The following is a 9936-nucleotide window of genomic DNA, read 5'->3' as shown; positions in this document are numbered from 1 at the left end:
TGTTCTTTTGTAAATTCCTCCACTGCCGGGAGCCTATTTTTCAAGGAGACACACGTGCCAGGTTAGAAGATACAATTTGTTGTGTTTGTGGTCGTTTAGAATGTGGAACGTCTTTTGAAATCTGTCAAGCACATGAGGCGACATATCATATTTCGTAAATCACTGGAGTAGAGTGCTAACGATGAACGAAGAAGAAGAATATGATGATGATGATGATGATGATGATAATGATGTAGTAGTAGTTCATCGAAATAAAAGTCCAGCGCTCGACGTTTATCTTGATGGAATGATGATGATGATGAAAGTAGATGATGATGTTGCTGATCATAACGATGATGATGATAGTGGATGTGATGATGACGACGACAACGAAACGACAATGATGATGATGCTTAAATAAGGAATTATCTGTGCATATGTAAAATGCGAATCTACTGATGTGATGCACATCAAGTGTCTAAAAAAAACCAGTCTTATAATTTTATAACATAACGAGAAATTGATTGACAGATCACGTAAAGTTTAATTTATATAACCGATACGCGAACAGAACGACGGAATGTCTGTTACGACATTTTTTTACACAATAATGTTTGGGTAGGGCACGATGGAAATGAATGCAACAGTGGGTATGGGGGGGGGGGGGGGGGGGGCTTTCCCAGAAAGAAAATGGGTTAAGTTTAGGGTTAAAGTTAAGAAAATGATACATTACATGATAGGAGTAATTAATTTTGTCAAACGGGTAACAGAGAGAGAGAGAGAGAGAGAGAGAGAGAGAGAGAGAGAGAGAGAGAGAGAGAGAGAGAGAGAGAGAGAGAGAGAGAGAGAATGTGTTCTTTTGTAAATTCCTCCACTGCCGGGAGGAATTTACAAAAGAACACATTCAAAAGAAAAATTGTCGGAATGTCTGTTACGATAGATCTCATTTCAAAACTTGTCGGAAAAAGCTGGAAACTGCCGAAGAAGCCCGAACCATTTCATTTTATTTCATTTCAACTTATTTTCGTGCTTATAGCCAATTAAGGTTCAAGCACGCTGTCCTGGGCAGACAACTCAACTATCTGGGCTGTCTGTCGGTCTGTCCAGGACAGATGATTAGTGGTTAGTGAGAGAGAAGTCGATGTAGTGGTCTTACACCTCCCTATTGAGTAGTTAAAACTCGCTCTGGGTGGGAGCCGGTACCTGGCTGCGAACCCTGTACCTACCAGCCTTAAACCCGATGGCTTAACCACGACACCAAAGAGGGCGGTTAGCCCGAACCGAGACGGCGTTAACCGAGTCTTCTTTTGTTAATCCCTCCAATACGTCAGGCGAATGTCAGAGTGGGTTTCCTTCCGTTTGTCACTTCGGTTGAACTTGATCCTGTACTGAAAACTGAGTTGCTAACTACAACACATCCCATAACAAGCGGTCGTCTCGCAAACTCGCTGGCCACACACCGAGCCGTATTGGCTGGTCAAGGCCTGTAGGCTTTGAGTTTGAATCCAAGTACCGGATTTCTCGCTCCAGCCAGTGCACCATGACTGGTATATCAAAGGCCGTGGTATGTATTACCTTGTCTGTGGGATGGTGCATATAAAAGATCCCTTGCTGCTATTCGAAAAGAGTAGCCCATGAAGTGGCGACAGCGGGTTTCCTCTCTTCCTCTCTCAATATTTGTGTGGTCCTTAACCATATGTCCGACGCCATATAACCATAAATAAAATGTGTTGAGTGCGTCGTTAAATAATACATTTCCTTCCTTCCTTCCTTCCTTCCTTCCTTCCTTCTAAGTACCGGTGGACGGGAGGTAGAAACTCACTGGCCACACACCGTGTTGTATGGTTAAGCCATCGGCTGCTTAAAGCTGGTAGTTTCTGGGTTCGCATCTTAGTACCGGTGGACGGGATGTAACTCAGAGGTATATCCTTTGCAGGTGCAACGGGTGACAGGTTCGATTGCCCGCATTGTCCTGATTCCCTCGTGCTGTCCTGACCCCCCCCCCCCCCCCCCCACTCCAACCCCAACAAAGATTCAATTAGTGACCTAGATGGTCGTATCAGTGGTAGCGTTTATGTAACAAATTCTTCGCTGCCTAACCTATTAAGTACTCTGTGTGGCAGCAGCGGGTTTCTCTTTGTGTGGCTCTGTATACCTGTTTATCTCCGTCTCCCCTTTGACTCTCTCGCTATCTGTTTCTCTCTCTCTCTCTCTCTCTCTCTCTCTCTCTCTCTCTCTCTCTCTCTCTCTCTCTCTCTCTCTCTCTCTCTCTCTCTCTCTTTCTCCTCTCTCTCTCTCTCTCTCTCTCTCTCTCTCTCTCTCTCTCTCTCTCTCTCTCATTCTTCTCTTACTTCTCTATCTCTCTCTCTCTCGCTCTCTCGTTCTTCTCTCTTACTTCTCTCTCTCTCTCTCTCATTCTTCTCTCTCTCTCTCATTCTTCTCTTACTTCTATCTCTCTCTCATTCTTCTCTCTTACGGATCTCTCTCTCTCTCTGCTCTCTCTCTCTCTCTCTCTCATTCTTCTCTCTTACTCTCTCTCTCTCTCTCTCTCTCTCTCTCTCTCTCTCTCTCTCTTCTCTCTCTCTCTCTCTCTCTCTCTCTCTCTCTCTCTCTGTCTCCTATTCAATAGACCACAATAGCCGTAGTTTAAAAAGTGTTGAGTTGTTGTTAAACACAGATTTCTTATTTAATTATGAAGTAATTATTATGTCAACTCGTTAGCAAGCGTTCGCGACAAGACATCTGTACTGAACGGAGCCCTGGAGCGAGATACAGTAATGACATACATACACAGTGTGCAATAAATGAGACATACATACAAACACACACATAAAGACTCCGCATGGGAAAACACAGTAGACTTTCTCACAAGAACATTTCTCTTGGCATGACCTTGGGGGTTGCTTGGGGAGAAACACCTCTGTCGAAAATATGTCAAAGCAAAACAATTTATACGCGGAGTGGGGGTCGGTGTCTTGGGTGGGGAGTAATTCACCAGTGTTTGTTGCCTATTAATAGATCAAAATAGTCGCGGCTGCACCACGTTCACGCACATTCTCACGTCATCGTCGTATCTTAGTGCTAAGAGTTCAAGAATGGACAGTGTCGTAGGAACCTGGGCGCGTGCCCATTTAGTAGTCATTCACCCCTAAGGTCTCACTACACAGATGCCATCTGCCATTGAAACCCATGTTAAATTGCCCAACTTCAAACGAAGATTGCCAATAGAACGGGTTCTCGTTGGCACTAACAACACACACCATTGCGAACATACATTATATAAGCATTTATTTTCACCCCTCGGAAATCCTGCATCCGCGCCTGAATCCCCCCCCCCCCCCCATACATATCTTGAAAACTGTTATATATAAATACATATTCTGACATAATCATCGAAACTAGAAGTTGACAGTGTTTATTGCATTAAACAGACAATTTTGGGGGAAATTACATATTTTTCTGTTGATACAGCACAAAAGGGGTTACCATGTGCACTTTATATATCTTGATTTAACAGAATTTTGTAATGACAAGGAACACTGACTGATCAATTACATCAAGTTTGATGCTAATATAACATAAAATGCAGTTACAGTGAGAAAATATGTTATTTATTTTAAAGAAAATGTCCAAAATTGCCACATTTGGGGGCTGGTTTTGGGTTTGGTTTTTTTGGGGGGTGTTTTGAGGTTTTTTGTTTTGTTGGGGAGGTGGGTTTTTGTTGTGGGGTTTTTTTTTTGGTTTTTTTTTTTGGGGGGGGGCTAAACCTTATTACCAGAATCAAATTCCTATAAATATCTTGCAGCATATCCAGTTCAAAGAAATACTCTAAAATATTAATCAATTCTACAAGTTAACAGTACTTACTACGTCAAACAACCAAATATTTGAACACTTTTTGTTCACACATTACAGCACATGAGGGGTTAATTTAGTATGTTGTGCAGCATTTCAGCAAAAACTAGACACCCAGACGGTTCAAATGAGACCAATTTCAGCTTGTTATACCTCCGGTTGGGGTGAATCTAATTTTTGGGGTCTCGGCCGCTACAATATTATAAAGCTTGAGTCCAGACTCAATCTTTAATGACGTCACACGCATACAATTTGTATGGCGTTGTCATGGCATTACTGTCTCAGACTCTATTAGAGTTTCGAGTCTAGATTCTACAAGTTTTATAAGCACTAGGCCAGGGCACAGATTTTCGAAGCCATCTTAGCGCTACGATATCGTAAAACCATCGTAGGGGGTATGGCAACCGACGTTGTGACGTCATAGCTTACAACGCTTTTACGATATCGTTGCGCTAAGATAGTTTCGAAAATCTGTAGTCTGGGGGCTAGGGTAGAATGTTCCTCTCCGCCCCCTCCCCTCATCCCCCTACACTAGAAGACAGAAATGTACTTTTTTTGTCTTCTATATAAATAAAAAATAAAGCTATGAGATGCTGTGCCCTCTCCACTAGAGCGTTGTACCAGTTAGGTACGATCCTCCCCTTATGCGATAACTATGAATTGATAAGGAATATACAGTGTACATGCAACCTCATCTTATAAATGTGTGTTATACTGATGAAGTGATAACGTATACGTCATACTCCTATTTATTTGCCTTCAACCATAACGACGGTCCTACATTCTGTGACCCCGCGGCGTGTTGGAAATTTGTTGATTTTAATTTTATGGCTGTACAACTTGTTTGATTGAAATTCAACACCCAGAACAGAATAGGTGTGATATTATATCTTGCCTTAAAGGCACATTCCTGAGTTTGCTGCATTATAAGATGTTTCCGACTAATAAAATATTTCTACGATTAAACTTACATATTAAAGGCACATTCCTGAGTTTGCTGCATTATAAGATGTTTCCGACTAATAAAATATTTCTACGATTAAACTTACATATTAAATACGTTTTCTTGTTTAGAATATCAGTGTCTGTATATTCAATGTGTTTATGGTCGTCTTCAAATTTGTAAGAAGCCCAAACTGGATTTTGTCTTCAAACAATTTCGTACGTACAAAAACATATATTTTAGGAAATAAAGTGAAATTTAACCTAGTACAAATATTAGAACGATCAGAAACACATTTAATATACTGCCACTAATATTTTATGCAGAAAAAATATATTTGATATGTAATTACAGTCGCAAAAAGTCAATACAATCTTTAAAATTGCAGCAAACTCAGGAATGTCCCTTTAATATTATGGCTGTACAACTTGCTTGATTGAAATTCAACATCTAGACCAGAATAGGTGTGATATTATATCTTGTCTTAAGTTACTATTGTGAGGGATGCCACTATAGCACACAACATGATGTTTCATGATAGGCGTGTATGCATAAACAATGTTCTTACGCACCCGTTGGTGAGAACATACCCCAATGGGCCCACCGACGGGAATCGATCCTAGATCGATAGCGCACCAGGCGAGCGCTGTACTATTAAACTATGTCCAGCCCATAACAGATTGAATCATTAATAAGCTAAATAACAGATGACATAATCGTACATACTCTTAACAAAATGGCTGGCGATTCTGCAGTAGTTTTCACATGCGTGCGTAATGTTTCAACATGCTCTGGGCTACACTGTACGTTTCGCCCCGTGAATTAGTTTTTACAGGTGGATTTCTAATTCACGGGGCGAGACGTAGTCCAGTCGTAAAGTGCTCGCTTGATGCGCGGTCGGTTTGGGATCGATCCACGTCAGTGGGCCCATTGAGCTATTTCTCGCTCCAGCCAGTGCACCACGACGGGTATATCAAAGGCTGTGGTATGTGCTATCCTGTCTATGAGATGGTGCATATAAAAGATCCCTTGCCGCTAATCGAAAAAGAGTAGCCCATGTAGTGGCGACAGCGGGTGTACTCTCTCAATATCTGTGTGGTCCTTAACCATATGTCCGACGCCATATAACCGTAAATAAAATGTGTTGAGTGCGTCGTTAAATAAAACATTTTCTTCCTTCTATTTCATCTGCCAGGTATAAACAATGGAATGTCTTTTGCGTAACACATGCCGCTATTTCGAGCCCTGCAAACGTGTACTTAATTCATTTTGTTCTGTATATATACTGAACTTCACATACGTTATTTTCGCTTCCTATTGGGCTAGTTCTTGTAAATAAAATGTGTTGAGTGCGTCGTTAAATAAAACATTTCTTCCTTCCTTTCTTCTTCCTTCAGTAGCATCACCTCCTACATAATGACAAAAAAAAAAGTAAAGTTTGTTTTATTTAACGACGCCACTAGAGCACATTGATTTTGTATCTTATCATCGGCTATTGGACGTCAAACATATGGCTATTCTGACACTGTTTTTCAGAGGAAACCCGCTGTCGCCACATAGGCTACTCTTTTTACGACAGGCAGCAAGGGATCTTTTATTTGCGCTTCCCACAGGCAGGATAGCACAAACCATGGCCTTTGTTGAACCAGTTATGGATCACTGGTCGGTGCAAGTGGTTTACACCTATCCATTGAGCCTTGCGGAGCACTCACTCAGGGTTTGGAGTCGGTATCTGGATTAAAAATCCCATGCCTCGACTGGGATCCGAACCCAGTACCTACCAGCCTGTAGACCGATGGCCTGCCACGACGCCACCGAGGTTGGTACAGAATGACAAGGGTATAATTCTAATACATATCTTCTGTTGTTCTAGCATGTCCGAACATGACGAGCGAATCGGCCCCTGTGAACGTCATCACCGCTACCACCATCAACGAAATACAACTCACCACCTTCAACAAGTCTGTGGGCGCCGTCGTCGGCATCTCGTGTTACGGCGCTCGCACCCTCTACGGCGTCAACCAGACCACGTGTCAGGCGGATGGAACATGGGACTACCCAGCTGTACCCAAGTGCATTCGTAAGTTGTTTATATTTATTTTTATATAATATTATTTTATTATTATTATTATTATTATTTAATACATATATAGATTTATAGATTTATGTGTGTGTGTGTGTGTGTGTGTGTGTGTGTGTGTGTGTACGCGCGCTTGTGTGTGGGGTGTGTGTGTGTGTGACCGGCCTCGGTGGTGTAGTGTTTAAACCATCGGACATAAAGCTGGTAGGTACAGCGTTCGCAGCCCGGTACCGGCTCCCACCCAGACCGAGTTTTAACGACTTGTGCTTATATCCAATTAAGGTTCAAGCACGCTGTCCTGGGTACATACCTCAGCTATCTGGGCTGTCTGTCCAGGACAGGGGGTTAGTTGTTAGTGGTTAGTGAGAGAGAAGATGGTGTAGTGGTCTGACACCTATCCACTGAGTCGTTAAAACTCGCTCTGGTTGGTGCCGGTTCCGGGCTGCGAACCCTGTACCTACCGGCCTTTATGTCCGATGGCTTAACATTATGTAGAGTTACAGGCTTTGTCTGAACAGCGTTATGTAATAATTTATTTTAAGTACTCAAATCTTTTGATGTTTTTTTATTCAGCATTTAATGTAGATAATTATGTTAGACGTGTATATACACAATCAGTGACGGATCCATTTGGGGGGCAGTGACATGAGGTGCAATGACAAGGGAACTTTGGGGGTTGGTATGGAGGGATATGGTAAGAAAAAAAGAAAATTAATATATAATAAAATTATAACTATCGCAAAATTAAGGGGGGGCCGGGCACTTGCCGCCCCCTCCCCCCAACCCCAACCCACCTGATCCGCCTCTGACAATAACGATTATATATCGAGTTGAAATTCGTATCTGCGCTTTCCGATAATCGCTAAACAGTACGTTAAAATTGCTTAATTTGTTAGCTGTTTGGCTTTACCGGCCTCGGTGGCGTCGTGGTTAGGCCATCGGTCTACATGCTGGTAGGTACTGGGTTCGGATCCCAGTCGAGGCATGGGATTTTTAATCGAGATACCGACTCCAAACCCTGAGTGAGTGCTCCGCAAGGCTCAATGGGTAGGTATAAACCACTTGCACCGACCAGTGATCCTTAACTGGTTCACCAAAGGCCATGGTTTGTGCTATCCTGCCTGTGGGAAGCGCAAATAAAAGATCCCTTGCTGCCTGTCGTAAAAAAGAGTAGCCTATGTGGCGACAGCGGGTTTCCTCTAAAAACAGTGTCAGAATGACCATATGTTTGACGTCCAATAGCCGATGATAAGATAAAAAAATCAATGTGCTCTAGTGGCGTCGTTAAATAAAACAAACTTTACTTTTTTTTTCTGTTTGGCTTTTTAACCATTTATAAATATCATCGTAAGCTACACCTTTTTAATCAGTCAGCCATTTCCATAGCCGTGTCCTCGTGAATTTAGTTAACCCTTTCTACCCATGTGTTATCGTGCATTATTTATCTGTACATATTTAAATTAAAGGGACAGACCCTAGTTTCAACCTGTGGAAATTAACACTAAGTTAATTAATCTACAAACATGTAACACATTTGGATAACATGAAACATGAGTCTGTGACTTTGGAATAGTGAAATACCTTCTGAAAATAGATTAAAACTCGACTCCGTAACTGTTACTTCTCAGACGCACGTGCGTTTTTAAAAATATGAGAAATGCATTTTGTAATATTAAAAACACCAGGATGACCAAAAAACACTTCGAATGTACGGAAATTGATAATCTAAACTATAAAATCTAAGTAAAGTATGATTTCGGTTTTCAAAAAAAGGCTATAACAGTCAACAATATGCCTTAGTGTTTAAAAACTAGGGTATGTCCATTTAATCATTTTTACCCACTTTAGAAAAAAGAAAGAAAGAAATGTTTTATTTAACGACGCACTCAACACATTTTATTTACGGATATATGGCGTCAGACATATGGTTAAGGACCACACAGATTTTGAGAGGAAACCCGCTGTCGCCACATAGGCTACTCTTTTACGACAGGCAGCAAGGGATCTTTTATTTGCGCTTCGCACAGGCAGGATAGCACAAACCATGGCCTTTGCTGAACCAGTTATGGATCACTGGTCGGTGCAAGGCGTTTACACCTACCCATTGAGCCTTGCGGAGCACTCACTCAGGGTTTGGAGTCGGTATCTGGATTAAAAAACCCATGCCTCGACTGGGATCCGAACCCAGTACCTACCAGCCTGTAGACCGATGGCCTAACCACGACGCCACCGAGGCCGGTCTCCACTTTAGAATGCATTATATATTTGCCTTAATTCAGCCCACATTTTTAACCCAATTTGTAACGTAACGTATCTATTATCAACCATTAAGCTACACACCTGTACCTATAGCCGTCCCACAGGGAACGCCTTTTTTTTCGTACTATGCAATATATTACAACTTATTTATATCTGAGTCGATTGGTTTGTAAAAAAAAAAAAAAATGTGTAGCAGGATGGGACGGACTATAGTTGTCTCTGAAAATATCAGGATCTATCTGTTTACTAACATGCTTTTGATATATAGAGAATACTACATGACTGTCTGTTAGATACCATTAATCCTACAACGAGTTGTTTTAAAACGTATCTAGCGAGCGAAAGCGAGTTGGATACATTTTTAAACAACGAGCTGTAAAAAAAAAGGGGGTATCTAACGGACACGACTGTTGTATTCTATTTCTTACATATCCTGAAGAAAACAAAAACAGTTTTAAAATAAATTTAATTGTCTTTTCCAACGAAAACCGATTTACGACTCTTGTGCTTATAGTTAACTTGTGCGTCACAGACAAGTCGATGTCAGGTTAATTTGTACGTCACGGAGTGATCGATTCACCATTTTTTATTTATTTTTTTTATTTTTTCATTGGATGGTATGGCATTGGTGACCTGGTTTTCACCTAGGACCAGCAGTCGTATGTCTGTAAAATGTTATCGCACGTATATGTGTTAACAAGTATGTGTTATGAAAAAATAACGAATACTGTTCTCACCAACGGCAACGGGTGTATAAGAAATATGTTTTAATTGCGTGCTCATTGTTAAAGGGACAGACCCTAGTTTCAACCTGTGAAAA

This window comes from Gigantopelta aegis, chromosome 5 (genome assembly GCF_016097555.1).
Source record: "Gigantopelta aegis isolate Gae_Host chromosome 5, Gae_host_genome, whole genome shotgun sequence".
NCBI classification, from domain to species: Eukaryota; Metazoa; Mollusca; class Gastropoda; order Neomphalida; family Peltospiridae; genus Gigantopelta; species Gigantopelta aegis.
This window is presented reverse-complemented; position numbering follows the sequence as displayed.